General features: G+C 39.8%; 1 protein-coding gene across 4 annotated transcripts in view; it reads right to left on the bottom strand.

Annotated features, from left to right (window-relative positions):
• Positions 1–18,891, bottom strand: part of USF3 (upstream transcription factor family member 3) — a 43,385-nt gene extending 24,494 nt beyond the window's left edge. For 3 of the 4 annotated variants that reach the window (XM_032348505.1, XM_032348501.1, XM_032348528.1), the window contains exon 1: positions 18,578–18,891. The gene's annotated coding sequence lies outside the window, so the exon portion shown is untranslated. Of the gene's footprint in view, positions 1–7,805; positions 8,003–18,577 lie in introns of all 4 variants that reach the window. The other variant, XM_032348508.1, reaches the window with a different exon arrangement.
• Between the last annotated feature and the right edge of the window lie 8,887 nt (positions 18,892–27,778).

Raw genomic sequence — 27,778 nt, 5'->3', positions numbered from 1 at the left:
GGTATAGGAGGTGCAGAGAGAAAGGAAACTTGGACTAGACTGTGACGGAATTTTCTGTGTCTAATAAGTATATTTAGCTTTTATCTCAAGATCAGTGGTTGTCAGATCAGTGATGGTCTGAAAAAGAGCCCCCCTGGTCTACAGTAAAATGAAAAAAGGTACAACGAAGTAAGGATTTTTTTTTTTATTGACACGTCACTTACATACAATAAGTCATTATTTTAAGTCCATTGCTCAATGAATTTATATATGTGAATACACCCATGTAGACACCACTAAGATGAAGATATAGAACATTACCTCAACAGGCTCTCTCAAGGTCCCTGCCTCTTAATCCCTTGGAATTTCTTTCAAAAATATATATTCAAAGAAGAATATACATTTCCAAGGAAGACATACAAATGACCAACAAGTACATAAAAAGGTGTTCAACATCATTAATCATCAGGGAAATGCAAATCAAACCCATAATGAGATCTCACCTCACACCTATTAGAATAACTATTACCAAAAAGGCAAAAGATAACGAGGGTTAGTAAAGATATAGAGAAAAAGGAACCCTTGTACACAATGAGAATGTAAATTGGTACAGCCATTATGGAAAACATTATGGAGGTTCCTCAAAAATTAAAAAGAGAAGTGAGGGGGCGCCTGTGTGGCTCAGTCCTTAAGCGTCTGCCTTCGGCTCAGGTTATGATCCCAGGGTACCAGGATCAAGCCCCACATCCGGCTCCCTGCTTGACAGGAAGCCTGCTTCTCCCTCTCCCTCTGCTGCTTCCCTACTTGTGTTCCTTCTCTAACTGTGTTTCTCTCTGTCAAATAAATAAAATCTTAAAAAATATAAATTTTTAAATAAATAAATAAAAAGAGAAGTACCAAAGGATCCAACAATCCCACTTCTGGATACTTATCTGAAGGAAATGAAAACACTATCTGCAATCCTGTGTTCACAACAGCCAAGACATGCAAACAACCTAAGTGTTCATCGACAGGTGAATGGTTAAGGAAAATGTGACACACATACGTATATATGCAATGAAATATATATATTTACATATACATACATATACACAGGTATATATTTATACACATATATACGTACATAATGGAATATTATTCATCCTTTAAAAAAGAAGGAAATCCTGATATTTGTGACATGAATCAACCTGGAGGACATGATGTTAAGTGGAATAAGCCAGATACAGAAAGACAAATAATGTATAATCACACCCACATGTAGAAACTAAAAAAGTTGAATTCATGATAATAGAGTGTAGAAAGGTAGCCGCCAGTGGCTACGATATAGGGGAAATGGGACATGCTCATCAGGGGTACAGACATTCAGTTTTAAGATGAAAAAGTTCTGGAGACTTAATATACAGTATGATGACTGTAGTTAATAATAATTTGTTGTATACTTGCAATTTGCTAAGAGAGAATATCTTAAAATCTTTTGTTCTTGCCACAAAAAGTAACTATGTGAGGGGATGGATATGTACATTAGCTTGGCCACAGTAATAATTTCACATTGGTATACATATTGAAACAATTTACTGTATACCATAAATACATATAATATTTATTCATCAATCATACCTCAATAAGGCTGGAAAAATATATGTTTATATAGATTTAATATATATTTGATATATTAAATGTTTTTATATATTATGTATATATATAAAATATATGTTTATAGTGAAAACTATGCTATTACCTCACATATTGCTGGTGGGAATGTAAAATTGTACAGTCCCTTTGGAAAACAGTTTGGCAGCTCCTCAAATAGTCAAAACACAGAGTCCCTCCATGATCCAGCAATGCCACCTAGGATTATACCCAGAAGAACTGAAAACACATGTTTACACAAAAACATGTACATGGATGTTTGTTGCGGCAATACTCATAATAGCCAGTGAGTCAAAACAAGCCAAATGTCCATGTGAATGATGAATGGGTAAGTAAAATGAGCTTGTCCACACAAGGGAATATTATTCAGCAATACAAAGATATGAAGTACTAATACCTGCCATAGCGTGGGTAACACTTGAAAACCTTGAAGCCTAACCCAAAAGGTCACATATTGTACAATTCTACTTATATGAAATGTCAAGAAGCAAATCCATAGAGACAAAAAGGAGATCAGTGGTTGCCAGGAGTGGGGAGAAGGAATGAAGTGTGATGGCTCATGGGTACAAGTTTTTGGGGGGGTGATGCTCTTGAATTAGATTTTGGAGATGATTGCACAACTTTGTAAATATGCTAAAAAGCAATGAATTAAACACTTTAAAAGGGTGTTTTGTGACATATAAATTATATCTTAATAAAAAATACAAATAAAAAATGAAAGGGAAAGCAAAAAATTATGCTATAAATGTAAAATGTTTGACATCTCCAGATTTAATCAATGCTCTGTTGGCAAACACTTTTTAAAAAATTATTTTAAAATAATTATAGAACCATTTATACACATTATATAACTATTTTATACACATAGCCCCATCTAATACTCACTAAATTATAAAGTAAGTGGCATTAAAATAATTTAGTAATTTGTCCATAGTCACAAAGTTAAGAAGTAGTGAGGCAGGATTCTAACTTAATATAATCAAAATCCAGAGTCCAGGTCCTTAACTATTTTCATATAGTGCTTTTCTACCTCCCCCCTCCCTTGCAGAAAAAAAAGAAAGAAGAAAGAAAGAAAGAAAGAAAGAAAGGAAGGAAGGAAACACAGTATGGTGCATTTGTACCATATATGGTACATTTTAGCAAAACTATGTCTTCAACTACAATTCTGTTTCAATTTATATCTTACTGTCCTGGACATATGTAGGTGATAATATCTAGCCCAGAAAAGTTATTTTCTCCTAAGGCTGCTGTTCACAGAAGACAAAAACATCAATCAGAAGCCATATGCAAATAAAAAGAAACTTGATTTATAGTTTTCTCATAAAACAAAATATTCAAATAATCTGCTTTAAACACGTGTTAAATGTTTGAGGTAGAATCCTACTGCTAGGGATTGTTTAGAAAGACTGAAAAGAAAAAAGAGGGCTCACAATTTTAAAAATTACCACAGAGCTACAGTAACCACGATAGTGTGGTATTGGCATAAAGACAGACATGGAGATCAATGGAATCAAACTAAGAGCCAGAAATAAACCCTTACATTTGTGACCAACTGGTTTTCAACAAGGATGCCAAAACCATTCAGTGGGGGAAAGAACAGCTTTTCCAACAAATGATGCTGGGGCAATGGGATAGTAACATTCAAGAGTATGAAGTTAAACCCCTACCTTGTAACACATACAAAAATTAACTCAGAAAGAACCATATCCTAGCTCAACATAATAGCTAACACTTTAAAACTCTTAGATATGAAATCAAAAGCACAAGTGACAAAATAAAAATATATTCAATTTCAAAATTAAAAATTTTTGTGCTCAGAGGGCACCATCAAGAAAAAGAAAAAATGGGGTGCCTGGGTGGCTCAGTGGGTTAAGCATCTGCCTTCAGCTCAGGTCATGATCCCAAGGTTCTGGGATGGAGCCCCCCGTTGAGCTTCCTGCTCAGCGGGGAATCTGCTTCTCCCTCTCCCACTCTTACATCCCCCTGCCTGTACTTTCTCTCATACTCTGTCAAATAAATAAGATCTTTCAAATAAAAAATAAACCATGTGAGACATGACCTCATATCTGTCAGGATGGCTAAAATAAAAATGACAGTCAATAACAAGTGTTGGTGAGGAGGTAGAGAAACTGGAGCTCTCATATACTTCTGGTGGGATTAAAAAATGGTACCATCCCTTTGGAACAATTTGGCAGTTCCTTAAAATGTTACACATAGGGACGCCTGGGTGGCTCAGTTGGTTAAGCAGCTGCCTTCGGCTCGGGTCATGATCCCAGCGTCCTGGGATGGAGTCCCGCATCGGGCTCCTTGCTCGGCAGGGAGCCTGCTTCTCCCTCTGCCTCTGCCTGCCATTTGTGCTTACTCTCTCGCCCTCTCTCTGATAAATAAATAAAATCTTAAAAAAAAAAAAAAAGTTACAGTTACCATATGACCAAGCATTTCTACTACATATACTCAAGATAACTAAAAACAACTGTTCGCATACAAAAACTTGTATGTCAATGTTCATAGCAGGAATATTTATAATATCCAAAAAGGGGAAGAACCCAAATGTATACCAGCTGATGAAGGGATAAATTAATTGAGGTATATTCACACAAACGAATATAACTCAGCAATGAAAAGGAATGAAATACTGATACAGGATGGATGAAACTTGAAAACATTATACAGTGTGAGAGAAGCCAATCACAGAAGACAGCATATTGTATGATTCCCATCTACTTTAAATTCTGGAACATGAAAATTTAGAGAGACTGAAAGTAAATTAGCAGTTGCCAGGGGTGAGGAAGATGAGGAATGTCTGCTAATGGCCATGGGGGCGGGGCGCAAGCAGGGGAGGTATTTGTTCTTTCAGGGATGATGAGATGTTCTGAGATTAGACTATGGTGATGGTTGCACAACTCTGCAAATATACTAAAACCACTGAATTTCACTTTAACCTTTACGGTATATGAATTGTATCTCAATTGCCCCGTTTAAAGAAAAAAAAAAAAAGGAAAGAAATATTTGATGGAAGTCTCTTTGGGTAATTTGAAATTCTCTACCCATTCATCTTTTCCATCAGTTTATATGTCTGTTTGTTTTCAACATAAAATTCTTTTTTTTTGGTTACCAATCATCCTCAATTTTCCTATTACAGAAAATATGTGAAGCTACCAAGAATAAGTACTAGCATTTTTTTTTTTAAAGTAGGTCTAGGGGCATCTGGGTGGCTCAGGGGTTAAAGTCTCTGTCTTTGGCTCAGGTCGTGATACCAGGGTCCTGGGATTGAGCCCTGCATCAGGCACTCCGCTCCGCAGGGAGCCTGCTTCCGTTCCTCTTTCTCTCTCTCTCTCTCCCTCTCTCTGCGTTCCTCTCTGCCTACTTGTGATCTCTATCAAATAAATAAATAAATAAATCTTTAATAAATAAATAAAGTAGGTCTGACTGTTCAGGAGCAAATTGTGTTTTCTTTCCACCAAGAAGCAAATTAGTGATAAAGATTAATTTAAATTGTATCTTTAGATACAATGAAGAGGGGCACCTGGGTGGCTTAATTGTGAAGTATCTGCCTTCTGCTTAGATCATGATCCAGGGGTCCCTGGGATGGAGCCTGCATCTAGCTCCCTGCTCAGTGGGAAGCCTGCTTCTCCCTCTCGCACTCCCCCTGCTTGTGTTCCCTCTCTCACTGTCTCTCTGGCTGTCAAATAAATAAACAAAATCTTAAAAATCTTAAAAACAAGCCTGTGCAGGGAGTCTGCTTGGGACTCTGTCTCCCTCTCCCTCTACCCCTTCCCCTGCTCTAAAATAAATAAATAGGGGTGCGTGGCTGGCTCAGTTGACTGAGTGTCCAACTCTTGGTTTCAGCTCGGGTCATGATCTTAGGGTCATGGGATCTGGGCTCTGCTCAGCACAGTCTGCTTGAGATTCTCTCCCTCTGCTCAGCACAGTCTGCTTGAGATTCTCTCCCTCTGCTCCTCCCCTCAACATGCTCTTTCTCTCTCTCAAATAAATATGTAAAATCTTTTTAAAAATAATAATGGAATAAATAAATATCTTAAAAGAATGACTAAATATGTCACAGTATTATTTTGAATCATCTGAAATTGCCCACATTTGACATTTTCTGCTTCTAGAAACTATAATTTCAGATGGTTCAATCTAAAACAGACTGAATCATAGTATCTAAATATTCAATCTAAATATATGTATACGTTTATATATGTGTATAATACAAATGTATGTATATAACATATATGTATGTGTGTGTATATATATATATCTATAATTACAAAATGGGCTGTATTGTGTTTTCCTCAATTCACTGTTTAAGTCCTAAACCCTAGTACTCTGGAATGTGACTGTATTTGGAAATAGGGCCTTTTTTTTTTTTTTAAAGATTTTATTTTATTTATTTGACAGAGAGACAGAAAGAGAGGGAACACAAGCAGGGGGAGTGGGAGAGAGTGAGGCAGGCTTCCCCCTGAGCAGGAACCTGATGTGAGGCTCAATCCCAGGACCCTGGGATCATGATCTGAGCCGAAGGCAGATGCTTTACAACTGAGCCACCCAGGCGCCCCAGAAATAGGGTCTTTAAAGTGGTAATTAAGTTAAAATGGGTCTTAGGGTGGGCTCTAATCTAGCATGACTGGTGTCCTTACAAGAAAAGGAGATTAAGGGGTGCCTGGGTGGCTCAGTCAGCTAAATTTAAAAAAAAATTTTTTTTAAATACTATACTGAAAAACAATAAAGTAAATATTACTCCTAACTACATCCTTTTATTGTGGGGAGGAGAATTAAAGAACCCACTGCCACCTATTCCATTTTACTCTCTCCCAGTTGGGAATCAATTCGGTACCAATTTTCTTGATCTTTCTTCAGCGTTATCTATATATTTGTATTATTATCCCATGCACATAAACTTTTTATACAAATGAAATCATGCTTTATATGTCACTCTGTAACATGCTTTATTTTTCCTTAGAAATATAAACATCGTTCCAGGTAAGTCCATATCAATTTACCTTATTCTTTCTAATACCTACACAGTGCTATGAAACACAAAGCCATAATTTATTCAGCTGTTCCCCATTGACCAAACTCATTTTTTTCCTTCTTCCCCTCTTATTATTTTTGCTACTAAAAACAATTCTGAAAAAAAAAAGACTGCAATCAACATCTTTTAAGCTTTTCTCAGTCTAAAAGTCAACAAAATTTATCTTAATGCTTAACTTGCATCTCACTGATGACTGGTGAGGCTAAATACCCTTTCACATGGTATGAATCATTTATATTTTTTCTGTGATTTGCTTTTTATTATCTTGACTTTTTCTTCCTTGTAATTTCAACTCTTACACCCTCTTCAACCTGAGCTGAAATAAAGAGTTTTCCAAGTAGCTTTATTCCTCTTTGGCTCCCCTTTTGTTAATTTATATGCATATATATCAACTGTTTCCTTGTATTATGATTGGCGATAAGTAGTATCTAATTTTTAGGGATGCCTGGCTAGAGAGTTGGTAGAGAGTGTGGCTCTTGAGCTCCAGGATACGAGTTTGACCCCAACACTGGGTGTAGAGATTACTTAAACAAATAAACTTTTAAAAAAAGTAGCTGATTTTTAGAATTTGAGGTTTTCCTTTAGGCCTCTTACATGATATATTTTTGTTAACGGTTATATGAGTGTTTGAGAAGAGTGTGTATTTTTAGCTCCTTAGGTATAAAGTCATAGTAAATATTTTTAAAAGTTAATGTTTGCTCTTTGAAATAAACATTGATAACAAATTACTGTTCATTTTCTTCTACTTAACATTTGCTCAGGGTATGCATATGTGTATTTGATTTTTAAGCTTTCTGCATTATTTTCTTTTATATTTGTCTGAAGTAACCAAATTTGGTTTTATACAATCTAAGGGCCTTTTTTTAAAAAAGAAGAAAAAAGAGAGAATTTATTCCAGTCATATTTATTGTAAACATTGTCACATATGCTCATAGTTTGTTCTCTCTCTCCTCCCACCCTTACTTTTTTACTTTTCCTTGCCTGATTTTTTGTTTGTTTTCCTCAATACCTGTTTTTCTTTTCTACCTGTTTGATTTATGAATTTCCCTAACAATTTTAAGAGACATACTACAGTGGACATTTGATATTTTCTCCTCTCCACTTCATGAAATTCCCCAGTTTTCACTTAGGTATATACCTCTAAATCAGCCCTTGTGTTTCACTGATAGTTTATGGCAGGTCTTGGGAAGTGATTTTTTTTTCTGGCCACAATAACTGGTCTCAGATTGGTCCACACATAGGAAACCTCAGGATTTTTCTTTGATGGTGTGGGGCAGCTATGCTCTTTCCCTTTCCAATTTAAAGAGAAAGCATAAAATTTCAAATACAGACATCCTGCAAAAGAAAGAAGCCAGTTTGAGGATGAAAGTGTACACAAAGAAAAGCAAAGCTGGGAGGATAAAACAGAGAGTAAAGGAATTGCTTATCAATAATCTAAAGTATCTTAATATTAAAATTTAAGTCTGTTTTCTTCCTATTAAAAACAGTATCTATGGTCTCCTCTGCTCCCACCACAAAAGTTTTAACAGACTCTGTTACCCACCAACTGCCCACCGCCCATCTCCCATCCCAAGCACTTATTGCAACTATGTAGAATTTTAGCTCTAGAACGGTTAGTTCTCCTCCAAGATCTATTTTGCATGTCCAACAGCTCATAATCTTCTTCTTTGTCCTTTTGTATGTTATTTAAGAAGAACTCTTTGGTTTGATTATCTAGTCCTTTAATTTAATCATCAAGTGCAACCATGAAGCTATTCGATCTGCTATTAAAGTTTTTATTTCAGAAAACATGTTTCTAATTTCCCAAAATTTTCTTATTCTCATTTCTTTTTCATAGCACCCACTGCTGTTTTATGGAAATTACATGCTCTCACATTTTTTAGGATATTTTTGGACAAAAATGTTATCTTTGTCCACTACATTCAGTTTGTTTTCTCAAAGATCAATTCCTCTTTATGTTCAGCTTGATGTTACTCTTTCATCCTAATGGTTTTTCTTAAATATTTAGTGAGAATCAGTTAACTGAATTGACAGATGAAGTTGGTTTCCTAACTCAGTGATTCTTAATTTGGGATGCACTACAGAAATCATCTTTTTAAAGAAAGCTCCCTCCTTAATTTTAATGTGCATCCACCACTAAGAACCAATACTTTAACACATGTAAAAATCACTCTTCTCCCTGCCATGAATGTACATGCTGACTGTAAGAGTTCTGGCTGTCGAAACTATCACACATTGGTGAAGAAGGTTAACAATGAGATGGGTGCCTTCCGAAGGAAGGAGCTCCACATGCACAGTGACAAGTGGAAATTCTCTAAAGTATAACCCTGATTCTCCCTCTGGCCCTAAAGCCCATGATGGAAATACCCTCAGTTTACATAAAAATGTTCTAGTAGCTTAGCCCTGTGAGTAAACACTGTAATTAGGTATCCTAATTGGTCCTGCTATGATTATTCTGAAGTCTGCTAATTAATTACCTTTGACCACTGCTATGATCTGAATGTTTCTTTCCCACCTCAAAATTCGTACATTGAAATCCTAAAACTCAAGGTATTATGAGGTAGGGCCTTTGGGAAATGTCTGGGTCATGGGAGCAAAGTCCTCATAAATGGGATTAGCACCCTTATGAAAGAGAGCTCAGGGAGCTTGCTTGCCCCTTCCACCATGTGAGGGTACATCATGAAGTACATAATCTGCAACCTGGAAGAAGGCCTTCACCAGAATCCAACCATGCTGGCACTATGATTTGGACTCCCAGCCTCCAGAACTGTGAGAAATAAATATCTGTTGTTTAAAAGCCACTCAATCTATGATATTTTGTTACAGCAGCCTGAATGGACTAGGATAACCAACCTCTACCCTCTCCTACTTTTCAAAGGCTCTGAGTGTTGGCATCTTCCAGAATTGCAGTGGGAAGACTCACTTTCCTACTTATTCACCTTTAAGTCTATATTGGGTTGCAGATTTCTCCACACTGTATGGTTCTGCCATCAACATGATCCCACATACTTAACATTTTTCATAAATTCTTCCATTTTTTGATCTTTAAACACCCTGCCCAGCTTTTGAACAGTAATAAGGATGTGTCCTTATTTTCCTATTTTTAATTCTTTTTGTTACTTACCTAGATTTTTGTTAAGATTACTTATTTTAGAGGAAGGGAGGGGCAGAGGGAGAAGGACGGAGTCTTAAGCAGACTCCGTGATGACCACAGAGCCTGACGCAGGGCTCAATCTCATGACCCTGAGATCATGACCTGAGCAGAAACCAGGAGTCGTCATTCAACTGACCCTGGCACCCAGGCACCCCTGGATTTTTTTATTATACAAATAAAATAACCTTATATTAAATGACTCAGATCATACTGAAGAATTTAAGTTATAAAAGATGTAGTCTCTCACACCAACTTTTCCCTCCTGAAATTTCCTATTAACATGACTCAAGTAATTACTGCTATATTACTATTTTTCCCTTTCCATATTCTATTCTCTGGAAGCGGGTGCTAAGTCTAGCCCATTCAATGAGAGGGGAACTAATCTCCATCTCTTTGAGAAGGGAGTATCTAAATATATTTTTGTAATTATTCTGCAAAGGATATTTGTCTCTTCTACTCCAATTTATGCATTCAATCATTTATTTATATCAGTATGGACTCAAGGAAATATTTATTTTATCCTTTCAGTCAAAATAGAATGCTACAGTTATTTCATTGTTGAAATTATTCAAGCTTTGGCCATTGTGCATTCTTTCAGGCTGGCTCCCGTGTCCTTTTCACAAGTCCTCCCCTCTCTCCCACCCCCACTTTTTTAGTACTTCCTTACTTTTTGGCACCATTTGATGCTCGGGGCTCATCTTGTGGTATATATCATATTGGTTCTGTTTCTCTGGAGAACCCTAAAATAGTAGGTAATCAATAAGCATATTGGTGAAGGAATGAATGGGGCAAGTTACAGTAATTTTTTAAGGCTCCATAAGCAATTCTGAGGCATAGCCACTATAATCAGTAATACCCCACATACCAACTACCTCAAATTAATGAATGAATGGTATAGGTGAATAAGAATAGTCTTGATACAGACCTAGAATCAAATCTTAAAGCTGGCATTCACTAGCTATTTGGTTTTAAAGTAAGTATTCCTTGGGGTGCCTGGCTGGATCAATCCATGAAGTATGCGACTCTTGATCTCAGAGTTACAGGTTCAAGCCCCACGGTGAGTGTAGAGATTAGTTTAAAAAATTGTAACTTTTTTTAAAGTTCCTCCATAAAATAATTAAATAAATATTTGTTATAGTCTTGATGTCTTCACATTTAAGACCAAGAGACTATCACCATCCTCAGGGAGGACTGTTATGATTTACATGATAATAGATTCAGTGGATCAAGCAAAATGTCTGGTACAAAGCAAGCACTCAATACACAAAAGTTGCTTTTTTCCATTTTCCCCCTAATTTACTGGGAAGACGGAGATCACCCGGTACCAGTTCCTTAACTGTATTCTACATATAACATAACAGACCTCTGCCCATGCATCTGTCCTTTCAGCCTACCAGAACATCCTAAAGCTAACTTTTCCATCTATGAAGAGGAACTCTATACTTGATTCCTTTCTCTCCTTAACCATTTCTCTTCTGCTTCCAAAATATGGAGCTTATTAAATAAGAATTCACTGCCTTTCCTGTCTATCACTCCATTCCTCGCCTACTTCTCCTCTAAAACTTCTCCTCTTTCCTTCACTGACCAATCCCACCTAATCCATGGCAGTCTTCTGATTGTTCCTGCCAACCAAAATGGCTTTCTTAGAGGTGGGAACTATTGTTCCCCACATCAGAGGCGGAGAGTCTTTCTCTGCCTTTCCTCTCCTCTCTGCAGGTCTGGAGGCTGCTGCTGTCTCCCCTTCCTCCACACTTCCTCTCCTAAATTGTCTTCCTCCTCCCCAATTACACATCATCTTTCTCTCACATGAATGCTTGTCTCTCACTTTGATTTCCAAGGCTCAATGCTGTTTGCTTTCCTATTAGCTTTTTTCCTACAAAGTTTCAAACTATTTCTGTGTAAAAGGCATTACCTTTTTATAATAAAGTTCCAAATCTTCAGTTAGACAAGTTCTGTTCAGAACATTTCATTTCAAAACCAATTAACAGTCTTTGCAACATGTTGAATTGCCCTGCCTCTTCAGAGACTTTCTTCCAATTTCTCCATTTTACCAATGACACCAGAACTTTAACCTGTCTCTAAACCCAAATATAATCTGCAAATTTTCTCACCAAATCCTATCAATTCTTTTCATAATGTTCATCTCCTCCTGTTTATTCCTACCACCTCAGATTAGGCCCTGTTTTACACATGTCTGGCTCTTAATAGTCTTTTTGGCTCCCAATCTTTCCTTTATTCTTCAATGGTTTCATATTCTAATGTCTCAGTAATCTTTCCAATTCACAGTACTCAGCATGTCCCTCTCTGCTCTAGAACTACAGTACTATTTTCCACAATCTACTGGATCAAATCCAAACTCTTGGGTCCTAGCTTTCATGATCCTACCTAACACCACCTTCTTCACTGGCCAGTCTCACTCACCACTTAAACACTTAATACACCACACACAGGAGCAGAGCTATCAAGCTAATCATGCCATCTACCCTTCCCTTCTCTCCAGTCCAGACACGTTCTTCCCTGTGCTCCTTATCAGCTGTTCATTTTTTGCTAAATCTTTGCTACTTGCCCACTGAAATGACCTTTCCACTATGCTGTTTTTTTTTCAAATACAATTAACCCTTTTTTTTTTTTAAAGATTTTATTTATTTGTCAGAGAGAGAGACTGAGCAAGCAAGGGGAGCTGTGGCAGGGGGAGAAGCAGGCTCCCTGTCAAGCAAGGAGCCCCATGGGGGACTGGATCCTGGGATCAAGACCTGAGCCACCCAGGTGTCCCTGCTATTAACCCTTTGAGGACCAGTGCAAGTCTGTCCTCCTCTCTAAAACCTCCCAGAATATTTCTATATTATTTCTATATTCTATTATATTTCTAAACCCACTACCTTTGTTCTAGATACTATCATTCTCACTTCTTAGTAATCTTGTTACATAATATCTCTTCTCTCTCATATATTATTAATCTCTCCTTCTCTGTTAGTGTTTTTCCATTAAAATGTATCCTCATTCAATTTTTTTTTTTTATTTTAAAAGGCAGGGCGCCTGGGTGGTTCAGTGGGTTAAGCCGCTGCCTTCGGCTCAGGTCATGATCTCAGGGTCCTGGAATCGAGTCCTGCATTGGGCTCTCTGCTCAGGGGGGAGCCTGCTTCCCTCTCTCTCTCTGCCTGCCTCTCTGTCTACTTGTGATCTCTCTCTGTCAAAAAAATAAATAAAATCTTAAAAAAAAAAAAGATTTAAAAGGCAAAAAATGTTTTTTTCTGACCTTGCAACTCCTTCTATGTGTTCCCATTCTTTCTCCCTCCCAACCATCAGACTTCTTGAACAAGTAATTTATAGTCATTGTCCCTTCTTCCTCAAGTCCCATCCACTCTTCTCACCATTACCTGGTTTTTACTCATAAAATTGCTTGCAGAAGAATTCCAGAGTATCAAATCCAATGAACTCTGTAGGAAATATCTTGCTTTGGTGTTATGGCAACAATACCTCACTTTTCCTTTAAAGAACTTCTCTGCCTGACTTCTGAGGTCTGATACGCCTATCAAAAATGGGCTTGGGGCACCTGGGTGGCTCATGGGTTAAGGCCTCTGCCTTCGGCTTGGGTCATGATCCCAAGGTCCTGGGATCAAGCTCCGAATCGGGCTCTCTGCTCAGCGGGGAGCCTGCTTCCCCCTCTCTCTCTCTGCCTCCTTCTCTGCCTACTTGTGATCTCCGTCAAATAAATAACCAAAATCTTAAAAAAGGGGGGGGGCTTATCTCTGGGGTGGGCACACGGCTGAACCAAAGGACCACACAAGGCAGAAAGGTGGCTAGGGCTGAGTTAGCCCCATGCGCCCACGTGATCTTAGAAGTTGCTGTCCCCAGGCCTTCCCACGGCTTGATTATTCTGGCTTCCTTCACTTCTGTGAGCTTACCCAATATCTATCCATAAATCTAACGATAAATTTTCTGCTTCAGTTAGCTGAAGGCAATTTCTATTGCTCATAACCAATGAGAAATCAGAGTAGAGGTTAGAGTGGTACCTCTAATGGTTACACAACAACTTTCTCCTCCCTGTCTCCTTTACTGTGGCTTCTGTTGTTTAAGAAATTATAGTAGCTTGCATAGAGCACTGGGTGTGGTGCATAAACAATGAATTCTGGAACACTGGAAAGAAATTAAAAAAAAAAGATTAAAAAAAAATTATAGTAGCTAAGTTGACAATGCTTTCACCAGGGTACCCAATAATGGCTTCATTAATTGTGAGGTGAGGCTATGTGGGGCTCCACATGCAGCCAGGCGATAGTTAAAAGCGAAGGTATGGGAGCATAGATGGAAACTGGAGGAATCCTGGGGTACCTCTTTGTATTACCACTAGCAGTGAAGTTACCAGTAGAATACTGCTACCCTACACAGGGAAGACCTACAAGGGCTCAAAGCAATCAGAAATAAAAGTATGTCTGACTCCAAAGTCCATACTCTTTAGCATTCACTGATAGCTTTCTATTGCTATCAGTTCACCTGCAGCTCCTTAATCAAGAAATGATCCCTCTCACTTCCATGCCTTTGTACCTTTTAGTTTGTCTGGGATGTTACTATCAACATTCCAGCTGAAAACTTCTCATTATCCTCTTTGAAATTTTCTCTGGTCCCTAGAGATTAGTCCCAAACATCCTGACCTAATACTCCACAATGTCTTAACATGTGTCTTAACAATGTCTTAGCTCTACATGCTTGCTGGTTTTTCCCACTAGCCTGTAAAGTTTCTAAATGATAGAAACATCTTTTCTGTTTGTATCCTCAACAATTAGTACTCAGTATATGTGAGTAATAAATATCTATTTAAAGAATATCTGGCTTTTTTCTTTAAGATTTTATGTATTTATTTGTTGGGGGGGGACACAAACAGGGACAGTGGCAGGCAGACGGAGAAGCACAAGTCCTAATGAGCAAGAAGCTCGAAGAGGGACTCATTCTCAGGACCCTATGATCATGACCTGAGCCGAAGGCAGACATTTAACCAACAGAGCTAGCCAGGCATCCCAATATCTGGTCATTCTTCATTTTCCATAGTATTAACCACTGTATCTGAGATTTGGGGTACTTATATTTAAATTAGCATCTAATGAATACTGTATTCAGTTCCTTAATTACTTGATATGGTGCTCCCCAATCCTTCCTCTAAGTCTAAGAACTTCTAAGAGCTGAGTTCCAAGAGTTTACTATTTCTGTACTCTTCAGCACCTACGGGCATTAGGCACATGGTAAGCACTCAATACATACTTGAAGAACTGAATTTAAAACACAGTATTAGCACATTAATAGGAGCAACTTATCATGCTCCATGATCTAATTAAAAGATCTGGCCTTCTGAAATAGTACAGTTGTACTCTATGGAAAATTTAATGAGAAAAAGAAAAATTATCCAATTGGACAGTTGAGAGCTCTTCTCTTAGTGAGAGTTCCACAAATATTTTACAGATAACAAGAGTCAACCTCTAGAGCTGAGAGTAAAAGACTCAAGCTATATATCCCCTTGCATATTGGAAGTAGATTACAAGTTTAAGGGGTCTGCCACAACCACAACTACCTAAATTCCACTAACCCTTAACAAATTCATAACAGAAGACATAAAAATATTTAATAACAAATCAATCAATGTCAAATCAACATATGCTAAAGATGTATAGGGTTATCTCTGCATGATATATAACATGGTAGTCATTTACTCATTCAACAAACATTTATTAAGTCCCTATGAATGACAAGTGTTACGTTAGGTCCTATAATCACAAAGACAGGGAGGGGCACCTGGCTGGCTCAGTCAGTACAGCATGCAACTCTTGATCTCAGGGTTGTAAGTTCAAAACCCACGTTGGGTATAGAGATTACTTAAAAATAAAATCTTTTTTAAAAAATAAATAAATAAAATTACAAAGATGAAGAGAACACAGTTCCCATATTGGGGGTTGCATCTTTGCCGTCCTGCAATGGTATTTAAAAATACAATGTGATGGATGTGGAGTCTACTTTTAAAAAAATAGAGAAAAACAGAATACAATGTGAAACACACTGCCTGGAGTCGCTCAACGTGGAGGCTCTTGGTGGCAGTCTGGTACAAAAGGTGGATAAACACATACCTTTGGTAATGTGATTAGCCTTAACCCAGAAATAACTACAAGATGTTATGAGGTTGACATCCATACATGAGTTCAAAGCAAGCCAAGGTGTGAGAAAGCTACCACAACAGAAACACCTGAGACAGAATCAAACCTGAAACTCGGGTTGCAAGCAGGGTCAGAAGGATTCCAAAGCAAACCAATCCAACTCATAGAAAACCACTGTAGAAGAGCCAAAAAGTAAAATACTCCTTGCTGTTAAGCTTGAGAGTAATAATACAAATATACAAAAGAAATTATGATGTAAGTATAAAGGGAGTCTTTTAAACAACAGATGGCATAAAAGTTCAAAGGGAGCCAATCACTAAGAGCTAGGGCTCTTAGGAAAACCTTCATAAAAGTGGATTTAGAACTACCATTGGTGGGGAAAGGAGCACGGGGAGGGCTGTCTACCTGGTGGGAAAGACCAATGTCATTAACAAAAGCAGAGATCTGAACTACATAGTTGTGGGACCATGAGGAGGTCCAGAGGTTTAGAAGAACTGGGTAAAAACTGGACACACGGGGCGCCTAGGTGGCTCAGTGGGTTAAAGCCTCTGCCTTCGGCCCAGGGTCCTGGGATCAAGCCCCACATCAAACTCTCTGCTCAGCAGGGAGCCTGCTTCTCCCTCTTTCTCTGCCTGCCTCTCTGCCTACTTGTGATCTGTGTCTGTCAAATAAATAAATAAAATCTTAAAAAAAAAAAAAAAAACTGGACACATGAATGAAGGCCTGGTTTAGCAGAGCCTGGAACACAAGCCTAGCAGCTGCTCTAGACTCAGTAGCTGTCAACCATGACTGCTAAATAGAAACATGGAGAACTTTAAAAAATTATACCTCTGGCTAGGGCTCACCTCATATCAAAAGTAAGAGAATCTCTGAGGGGAGTGGTGAGGACATTAAAATGTAAAAGTATACAAGGTGACTCGACTCTACAGTCGAGTCAGAATCACTGGGCTTGGGATAGAAAAGGCATGACAGATGTGGTTAAGACCTAAGGTTGATTTCAGTCCCTGTTTATAAGTAACAATTCTGAACTGACTGCCTGTTGAAGATTATCTTCTAACCTAAGTTAAACATTCTGTTTTCTTAGTGTTTCTTTTCCCTTGTTGACAGTGCTAAGCTCTGAAAATCAGAAAATAACCCATCAATTTCTCTCACATGACAGGTTCATTGACTGCACAGTCTGAAACCCAGAATGTTATTTCCATGATGTCCTACAGACAACTAACTTAGAAAATAAATATTTCAATCCTATGTTGCCCTTATACCCCTGCAGTGAAGTGCTTTCATATTAAGGAATGTTCTAGGCTGCATCCATGTTTGGATTTTACAAAATTTCTCTTTTAAATTTAGAAAGAGTGTAATATCTACATATACAAGAGGCGTACTACTTAGGCCAGAGCAAAATGTGAGATACTAAGTATTCATTCTTGTAGTACCTGGAGACATTATACTATTCCTGGTTTCAGATGTGCAATGATTACAAAGTACTTCGCTTATTTTGTAACAAATAACTATCGGAATACTTCACAAATGAAGGGAAATAAAAGAATGTATCCTATACAACAACTCTGTGCTACATTAAACAACCGTTTGTGGAAGAAAAACATCACCAAGATGATTAAAGAGTATGACAGCCTGTTGATCCTTCAAAAAGCAGGGTGGTGTGTTTGCTCACTTATATTCAAAGAAAAAGCAAAGATACCAATATGCTTCAGGGTGCATGTTACTCACCAAAGTGTCTATTCAAGAAATCTATACTTGGCTTATAGGTCAGGAACTGTTTTCCTTATGCGAAATTAAGTTAGCCACAACTATCTTATTTTCCGTGGTGTTAGGTCACGGTATCTACTTAATGGTAAAATGGTGTGAGAACTTAAGTTGGAAGCCCATAGCACACACATAGGTCGGTTTATGCAGTCTCTTATTCCCACGTAAAGTTAATAAACTCGAAGGACCATATCCCAACGTAACCATGGGGGCGGGGAAAGGGCAGTGAGTAAAGGAAAACCCAAATGTAAAACATGAAAAGGAAATATGGAGCCAGATTTCAAGAGTTGGCCATTCGCTTGAACTGATTCCACTAAGAAGGAAAAAGAAAGGCTTCTTAAAAGAAAACGCAACCCTAACTCTCTGACTATAGGGGTGAGACTTAAAAAGCAAGTCGCAGGAGTCTGACCAGTGGATCCGAGGAAAATTCAGAGAGCAAAGAAATAAAAGCGGATGAAGGAGACAGGAAAAGGTGAAGGAGGCAGGCAAAGGCCATCCGGTGTGAACCAGGATGCCCGGGTCTTTATGCACCCAGGGCGGCGTGGAAGCTCTCGCGCCCCGCGCGTTCCTGGGGGCCGGGCCGCAGCGCGAGTCCCCCACCAGCCTGGCACCAGGGGGCGCGGGGCGCCAGAGGTCGGGGAGAAGAGGGGCAGGCGCAGCGCCCACGCTCTCACCCCACCGGGCTCCGCACTCAGGGGTCCCCAGGAAGGAGACACACTCTGCGGAGCCCTCGTCTCCCGGACCGGGAGGGGGTGGGTGGAGCAGAGCCCGGAGCCGCCCCCCGGAGCCGCCCCCGCAGCCCTGGCCCCCGCCCCCCGCCCCGGCTGTCAGCGGCCCCCTCCCGCAGTCACTCACCCGCGGGCTGCGCGGTCTCGGCCGCGGCGGCAGCGGCGGCGGCGACCCCCGCCTGGGTCATGATCCCAGGCGGGTATGGCAGGGGTGTCCGACCGCCGGGGCGAATCTCTCCGTCCGCGGCCGCCGCCTGCTCCTCTGGGGCTGGGGGAGCGCGGGCCCAGGCCCTCCTCTCCCCCCGCCCCCGCCGCCTCTTCTTGCGGCCACCGCCGCCGCTGCGAGCCCGAGCCCTCAAGGCCGGAGACCCGGCAGCAGCGCGGCCTCAACTTTCCCAGCCCCCCTCCCCCCGCCCCTCCCCGCCCCTCCCGCGGCCGCCGCTCGGCAGGCGAACAGCCTACCCTGAGTGCGCCGCGCTCCCGCCCCTGCCACTCAGCCCACCAATCCGGCCCCGGGGAGGCTGCCGAGGTAGCCAATCAGAGCCGGGACGCCGGTGCGCTAGGCTGGAGGGCGGGAGGAGACGGAGGGAAAACCGAGGAGTGAACGGGCCTCGGGCGGCCCAATGAGGAGGGCCGGGGGGCGGAGGTGTGCAAGTTGGGTTGAAGGAACAGGAAATATTCTTAAAGGTAGAGTGATGGGCAGCAAGGAAAGCCAGTAGGTGACTGAGAGAGAGGTGGGCCTGGTTCATTAAAGGGGACGCCTTGAGAACCTAGAAAAGGAGGTGCTTAAAAAAACTACTTTGTATCTTGTTCTCTTGTGCTGCTTGTCACCTCTTCCAAGTTTGGAAGTGGAAAAACTGAAAAGGAAGAGGTCATGGAAGGCTTTTAGGAACGATTAGAGAACTCTTCATAGCTTAGAGGGTAGAAGGAGAATGATGCCTCCGTCACAAGAAGTGGGCAAGAAAAGAGAATCCAGACGTCTCCTACTGACTGCTCTTTTCCTTGGAAGATCGTTGCCGACCTGACGGTGCTTGAATTTGTGGGATGTGGTAATCTGTCATCCTTCATTGGCAACAAAGCACAGATTCCTTTGAACTGGAGATGACCGTGTTCAGAAATGCCCTGGGAGCCTCCCAATTGGGGGGAAACAGTATGGGGCATTGGGGGATGGGGTTTGGAACCTCGGTCTTGTGTTCCTAGAGACCTACATCTGAAAGGTGTAGAGCAGCCGGTAATGAATGGAGACCTGAAGGTCCCCTAACTCCCAACTGGGATTGGAGCTCTGGAAACGTGGTCATAACTCCCTTTTACTCGTTTCGCTTCCTATTTCATAACTCTTTTCCCCTCCTGAAACAGGTGTCCTCCACCTAGTGGTAGTGACAGATTTCCAAGCGCTTCCACAACCGGGTTTGGAAATGTCCCAGGTATTAGACATCCAGGGGCCAGACTAGGTAACTTTCAGAAGGTGCACACATGGCATGGCACAATGGGAATTACTTGAGCCCGTGTACAGAAGATGCTGACCTTGTACGGGGAAAAGTGCAAAGTTAAAGTAACTGCATCTTAATGTTTGTACAGCAGTTTAAAGGGTATGATAAACCAGAAAGCCTTTAAAATTGCTTCTAAACTGTGGAACTTTTACACTTTTTTCCTTTAACATTTTCATCCGTCTCGGCATATGTAGTTCTAATTAGCCTCTGAATTGATTTAGCACAACCCAATCAAAGCTGCAGATTAGAAAGACCTTAACAATTCAGAATGTAATAGTAATGCTAATAGCACCTACATGAAATTATATAGAATTAATGTCTTTCTTAAAAAACTTGGGGCTCCTGGGTGGCTCAGCCGGTTAAAGCCTCTGCCTTCGGCTCAGGTCATGATCCCAGGGCCCTGGGATCGAGCCCCACATTGGGCTCTCTCCTCGGCAGGGAGCCTGCTTCCTCCTCTCTCTCTGCCTGCCTCTCTGCCTACTGGTGATCTCTGTCAAATAAATAAATAAAATCTTTAAAAAACACACACACACACAAATCTTAAGGGGCACCTGGGTGGCTCAGTGGGTTAAGCCTCTACCTTTGGCTCAGGTCCTGATCTCAGGGTCCTGGGATCATCCCCCCCCCAAATAAATTGGACTCTCTGCTCAGCAGGGAGCCTGCTTCCACCTCCCTCTCTGCCTGCCTCTCTGCCTACTTGTGATCTCTCTGTCTGTCAAATAAATAAATAAAATCTTAATAAATAAATAAATTTTTAAAAAGCTATTCTGCTTAATAAATATATCTGGGGTGTGTATGATTTTCTAAACTATAGTTCATCGAGTCTAAAGAAAAATAACACAGTTTTGACGGTACAAGAAAACAGAATTTAAGAGTTTCTTTGGACTGCTGTTAAAAACACATTAACACCTTTCTAACACAACTTAGAAGTGTTAAATAAGATGAATTTCTGCTGGATAAGATGTTAGCTTTTTATTTTATCCGCATTCCTAACTGAAGCTGAAATCCTCATCATAGATCTTCCTATTGGCTTTGTGCATTCAGCATTGGTTTACTGCACTAGATATGAGAGGATGACATCAAGTAATCACACCAGTCCAGTTTTCCTGCTAGCAGGCATGTGTTTGCAGTGCATAGAGTGGTGATAAAATACGGTGGCCGAGTGAAACTGGTCTCCCTGCCTCCAGGCCAAGTCCATCTTTCACACAGTCCAGCTGAATCTGGTTTTCACTCACATACTTAAGACCCTTCAGTGGCTCTGAAAGAGAGCGTGAGGTACAAGCCCCTTGCTTGCATCTTCGATTTCATTTCTTAACAACTCTTTATTGCTGGGGATGTTCGGCTAGGAAAGGGGGCACTGACAGCATGCGGGGGGCCGTGTTTCCGGGGGGTTGCGGCTCCGCAGGGCTGCTCTCAGCTTCGCTCTATCCACCCGCTTCGTGTCCTCGGAAGCAGGGGCTGAGCAATGTGCCTCCTTCGTGGGAACCGGAGTGCGGGGTCTGGTGGGGCCCAGTGGGGCCCTAACACCAGCCGAGCGCTGTCCTCCTCTCCGCGACCTCTGGGCACCCTGCGCCCCCTACCACCAGGTTCGTGGGGTCACGCTCAGAGCACCAAACGCTGACCTGGACGCTGGCATTTTCTTTTCAGGTTTCAGAAATAAATGGCAGAGAGGCAAGAGAATAGTTGTCTCTTGAAATCCACTTCCGTTATTTCCTGTGGAAACTGACCAACTGTATTCCAGAGTGATTGCAAGATTTCGCATTTTCAACAGCTCTGTCAAGAGAGTCCACATCATCACCAACCCTGGATGTTGTCAGTCTTTTTTTTTTTTTTTAATTTCATTTATTTATTTGGCAGAGAGACATAGCGAAAGAGGTAACACAAGCGAGGACGGGAAGGGGGGAGGGGCCGAGGTGGAAGAGGGAGAAGCAGGCTTCCCTGCTGAGCAGAGAGCCCTATGTGGGGCTGGATCCCAGGACCCTGGGAGCATGACCTGATCTGAAGGCAGACGCTGAACCACTGAGCCACCTAGAAACCCCTGCTGTCAGTCTTTTAAATTCTAGTCATTATGGTGGGAATGACATGGTTCCTCGTGATTTTAATTTGCATTTCTCTGATTATTAGTGATGTTGAGAATATTTTTGCCTGTTTATTGATCAGTTGCATCTTTGGTAAAGTGTTCAAAAAAAATTTTTTTAAGATTTTATTTATTGGGGCGGCTGGGTGGCTCAGTGGGTTAAGCCTCGGCCTTCACTTCGGGTCATGGTCTCAGGGTGCTGGGATCGAGCCCCGTATCTGGCTCTCTGCTCAGCATGGAGCCTGCTTCCCCTCCCCCTCCGCCTTCTGCCTGCCTCTGCCTACTTGTGATCTCTGTCTGACAAATAAATAAATAAAATCTAAAAAAAAAAAAAAAAAAAAGATTTTATTTATTTATTTTTAAAAAGGGTTGGAAAGGGGCGCCTGAGTGGCTCAGTGGGGTAAGCCTCTGCCTTCGGCTCAGGTCATGATCTCAGGGTCCTGGGATCGAGCCCCACATCGGGCTCTCTGCGCTGCAGGGAGCCTGCTTCCTCCTCTCTCTCTCTGCCTGCCTCTCTGCCTACTTGTGATCTCTGTCAAATGAATAAATAAAATCTTAAAAAAAAATAAATAAAATAAAAGGGGCTGAAAAGGGTGCAAGTAAGGGGAGGGCCTGAGGGAGAGGGAGAAGCCGACTCCCAGCTGAGCAAGGAGCCCCGTGCAGGGCTGCATCTCAAGACCCTGAGATCATGACCTGAGCACAAGGCAGTTGCTTAACCAACTGAGCCACCTGAGCGCCCCAAGTGTTCAAATCTAGCCCACTCTTAAATCAGGATGCTTGTCTTACTGAGTTGTGAAAGTTTTTTGTGAAAGTTTTTTGTGCGTTCTGCATGAAAGTCCTTTCTCTGATACATGTTGTGCGAAATACCTTCAACCATCCGTGACTTTACAAAGTAAAAACAAAATAGCTTTACTGAAGTATGACTGACCAACAACAAATAGAACATACTCAAAATGTTTGAGGTGGGGCCCCTGTTTGGCTCAGTTGGTAGAACATGGAACTCTTGATCTGGGATCCTGTGTTCAAGTCCTGAGTTGGGTGTAGAGCTTGCAATAAAAATAAATACACAAATACATAAATAAAATGTACAACAGTTGTAAGTTTGACATATGTACACACCTTTTAAACCGTCTCCACAAACAAAAATAATATATCCATCCTGTCCTCAAATTTTCTCGTGCTCCATATTAATTCCTACCTCTTGCTCTCATCCTGCTCTTCAGGCAACAATTAAACTGCTTTTTGTTGCTATAATTTGTTTACATTTTCTAGAATTTTCTAGAATTTTATGTAAATGGAATCATTCATTGTATACTCTTTTGTCTATCTTCTTTCATTCAGCATATCATTTTTTTGAAATTCATCCACTTTGTTATGTGTATCAATAATTTACTAGGTTTTGTTGCTAAGTAGTATTCAGTTGTATGAGGTTGGAGAAGAGTTGGACTGTTTGCAATTTTTGACTATTACTAATAAAGATGCTAGAACATTTGTGCACAGATCTTTTTAGGGATATTTGCTTTCATTTTCCTTAGTTAATACTTGGGTAAGTATCCAGTGGAATGGCTGAGACATATGGTAAGTGTATCTTTTTTTTTAAACTGCCAAAATTAGTCATAAAAAAAAAAACGAGATCTTGCTATTTGCAACAACATGGGTGGACCTATAGGGTATTATGTTAAGTAAAATAAGTCAGACAGAGAAAGACAAATATCACATGATTGCACTCACATGTGGAATCTGAAAAACAAATCAAATGAAGAAACTACTGGTGGTTGCCAGAGGGAGAGGTAGGTGGGTGAATGGGAAATAGGAGAAGGGGATTAGGGGCCCCTTGGAGGCTCAGTGGGTTGGGCCTCTGCCTTTGGCTCAGTTCATGGTCTCAGGGTCCTGGGATCAAGCCCCCCTCTCTGTCTACTTGTGACCTCTTTCTGTCAAATAAATAAATAAAATCTTAAAAAAAAAAAAGGAGGGAAATTAAAAAGTACACATTTCCAGTTATAAATGTCAAAGGGATGAAAAGTACCACATAGGGAATATAGTCAATGGAACAGTAATAACTTTACGGTGACAGGTCGTATTACACTTATTGTGGTGAGCATTTCTTAATGTATATAAATGTCAAATCACTAAGTTGTTCACCGGAAATTATTGTAATATTATATGTCACCTATACTTCAATTGAAAATAATACAACAGGAGGCCTGTGTGGCTTAGTCTGTTAAGCAGCTACCTTTGGCTTACGTTGTGATCCCAGAGTCCAGACCCACATCGGGCTCCCTGCTCAGTGGCGAGCCTGCTTCTCCTTCTCCCTCCGCTCCTCCCTCCTACTCAGGCTCATTCTCTCTCTCTCAAATAAATAAAAAAAAATCTAAAAATATAATACGTACATACAGACATACTGCCAAACTGTTTTTCCAAAGTCGTGACATTTTATCATCTCACCAAGAGAGTATGAAATTTGAATTGTACCATATCCTTGCCAACACTTACTATGGTGATTCTTTTCTTCTTTTTTATTTTTATTTATTTATTTTAAAAAAGATTTTATTTATTTATTTGACAGAGAGAGATCACAAGTAGACAGAGAGGCAGGCAGAGAGAGAGAGGGAAGCAGGCTCCCCGCTGAGCAGAGAGCCCAATGTGGGGCTCTATCCCAGGACCCTGAGATCATGACCTGAGCAGAAGGCAGAGACTTGAACCCACTGAGCCACCAAAGCGCCCATAGCTTTATGTTTTATATTTAGATCCAGAGTGTATTTTAAATTAATTGTATACTGTGAAAGTATGGATCAAAGTTTATGTTTTTGCATTGGGAAATCCAGTTTTTCTAGAACCAATTATAAAGACCATCATTCCTCTTTTGAGTTGTCATTCTACCTTAGACAAAAATCTATTGATGATATATGTATACTTTTTTTCCTTGACTCTTTTCTGTTCCACTAATCTATATGTCAATCTTAACACCAATATCACACTATTTGATCACTGAAACTTTATAAGCCTTGAAGTCAAATAGTATAAGTCCTCCAGTTTTCTTGTTCCTTTTGAATTTTGGAACACACACACACACACACACATACAAAATTAAATTAAATTTTAAAAAATAGTAATAAATAAATTGCTTTAACTGTCCTAGATCCTTTGCATTTCCATATAGACTAAAGTTTGTCAAGTTAAAAAAAAAAAACCTGCTAAAACTTTGATAGGGGTGATGTATAATTCAATTTGGGAAGAAGTTATAACTTAATATTGAGTCTTTGGATTCATATGTTCTCTCTCTCCATTTATTTGGATCTTTTACATTTTTTCAGGAATGTTTTATATAGCATTCTGTATCCAGGTCTTGCCTATATTTTGTTAAATTTATCCCCAAATATCTCATATTTTATGCTACTGTAAATGTTACCTTTTATTTATTTTCTTAATGTTATCTTCTAAATTCCAATTTCTAATTGTTATAGTTAAAAATACAATTGGTATTTGTATCCTGGGACCTTGTTGCATTCACTTAATAGTTCTAGTAGTCTTTTTAAAAAATATTTATTTATTTGAGAGAGAGAGAGAGAGAGCATGAGCAGGGAAAAAGGGCAAATGGAGAGGGAGAAGAGGACACACCGCCCCCACCCCCCCAATTAGGGAGCCTGATGCAGGGCTCAATCGCAAGACCCTGAAATCATGACCTGAGTGAAGCGAGATGCTTAACTGAGCCACTCTAGTGCCCCTGTTCTAATAGCTTAAAAAAAAAAAATTATAGCATTTCTACTTCATCATGTCATATGCACATAAAGACCATTTTCTTTCTTTGTATCCAATTCGCACACTCGTTATTTCTTTTTCTTGTTTTACTGGACTGACTAGAGCTTCCACTGCCTTATTGTAGAAGGGTTACAACAGTCATCCTGCTTTCTTCCCAAAGGTACAAAATCCAGTTTTTTACTGGATTAAGTATGATAGTAGCTGTAGGCTTCTTGAAGTTTTTATCATGAATGAGTGTTGAATTTTGTCAAAAATTTTTTCTGCACCTTATTGAGATAATCATATTTTTCCTTTAAATTTGCTAATATGATGAATTACACCAAATGATTTTCAATTGTTAAATTAACCTTTTAATCCTGGGGCTAATCCTATTTGATCAGGATATAACCTTTTAATAAATTGCTGTATTTAATTTGTTAATTTTTAAAAAGGGTTTTCCTGTCTTCATGAGGAATATTAGCCTATAGTTTTCTTGTAATGTTTTACAAGTTTCTTGTAATGGTATACTGGTACCAATAATTGGTATAATGCTGCCCTCATAAAATGAGTTAGGCAACATTCTTTCCTCTACCGTTTTCGTGCAAAGTATATTATTTCCTCCTTAGATATTTGATAGAATTCACAAGGCAAGTCATCTTAGCCTGAAATATTCTTTGTGGGAAGGATTTTTTTTTTAAGATTTTATTTATTTATTTGACACAGAGAGAGAGCACACACTTGCGGGGGGAGGGCAGAGGGAGATGCAGGCTCCCTGATGAGCTCAGAAGGCCAACACTTAATTCACTGGGGCACCCCCATGGAAAAGATTTAAGCTACACTTTCTTTCAGACATATGAGGCTATTCAAGTTACTTATTAAAAAATATATATATGTATATATGATATTATATATATATATATATATATATATATATATGGCAGCTTATTGAGTTATAATTCACATACCATACAATTTACCCACAGTGGCTGAATAATATTCCATTGTATGGATATGGAACATTTTGTTTATTAATTCATCAGTTAGTGGCCATTTGGGTTGCTTCCACTCCTTAGCTACTATGAATAATACTGCTGTAAACATTCATGTTCAAGTTTTTGTGTGAATATGTTTTCATTTCTCTTAAGTATATAGTAGGACTGGAATTGCTGAGTCATAGGATAACTTTTAACCTTTTGTAGAACTGCAGAACTACTTCTTGAGTGACCTGAGTGATTTGTGTCTTTCAAAAATTTTGTCCATTTCATCTAAGTTGTTGAATTTATTGAATAAAGTTGATTGCAATATTCCTTTATTACCCTTTTATTGTCAGTGAGTTCTCTAGTGATGTGCCCTCTCTTTTTATCTATCTATCTATCTATCTATCTATTTATTTATTTGACAGAGAGAAATCACAAGTAGATGGAGAGGCAGGCAGAGAGAGAGAGGAAAGCAGGCTCCCTGCTGAGCAGAGAGCCCGATGCCGGACTCGATCCCAGGACCCTGAGATCATGACCCGAGCCGAAGGCAGCGGCTTAACCCACTGAGCCACCCAGGCGCCCCGATGTGCCCTCTCTTTAATTATAATGTTGGTAATTTGTTTCTTCCCTGTGTCTGTCTGGGGGGCAGTTTTAGTCAATATGGCTAGAAGAAAGGTTTATATATTTTATTTTTTCAAAGAAGTGACTTTAGGTTTTATTTTTTAAAGATTTTATTTTTTAATTTTCTAAAGGTAAACTATATGCTCAATGTGGAGCTCGAACTTATGACCCAGAGAGCAAGGGTCACATGCTGTACTGACTGAGCTAGCCAGGTGTCCCTTACTTTTTTAATGGTTTTTTGTTGTTGTTGTTTTCAATTTTATTAGTTTCTACTTTTTATTACGTCCTTCCTTCAGCTCATGTTAGCTTTAACTGGCTCTTCTTTTTCTAGTTTCTTAAGGTGGAAGCTTATTTTCTTAAGTTAAGATCTTTAATATTTTAATATATTAATAAGTTAATATTTATAATATTTAATAATTAATACA

Source organism: Mustela erminea, chromosome 1, assembly GCF_009829155.1.
Source record: "Mustela erminea isolate mMusErm1 chromosome 1, mMusErm1.Pri, whole genome shotgun sequence".
In the NCBI taxonomy this organism is placed as follows: domain Eukaryota; kingdom Metazoa; phylum Chordata; class Mammalia; order Carnivora; family Mustelidae; genus Mustela; species Mustela erminea.
This window is presented reverse-complemented; position numbering and strand designations above follow the sequence as displayed.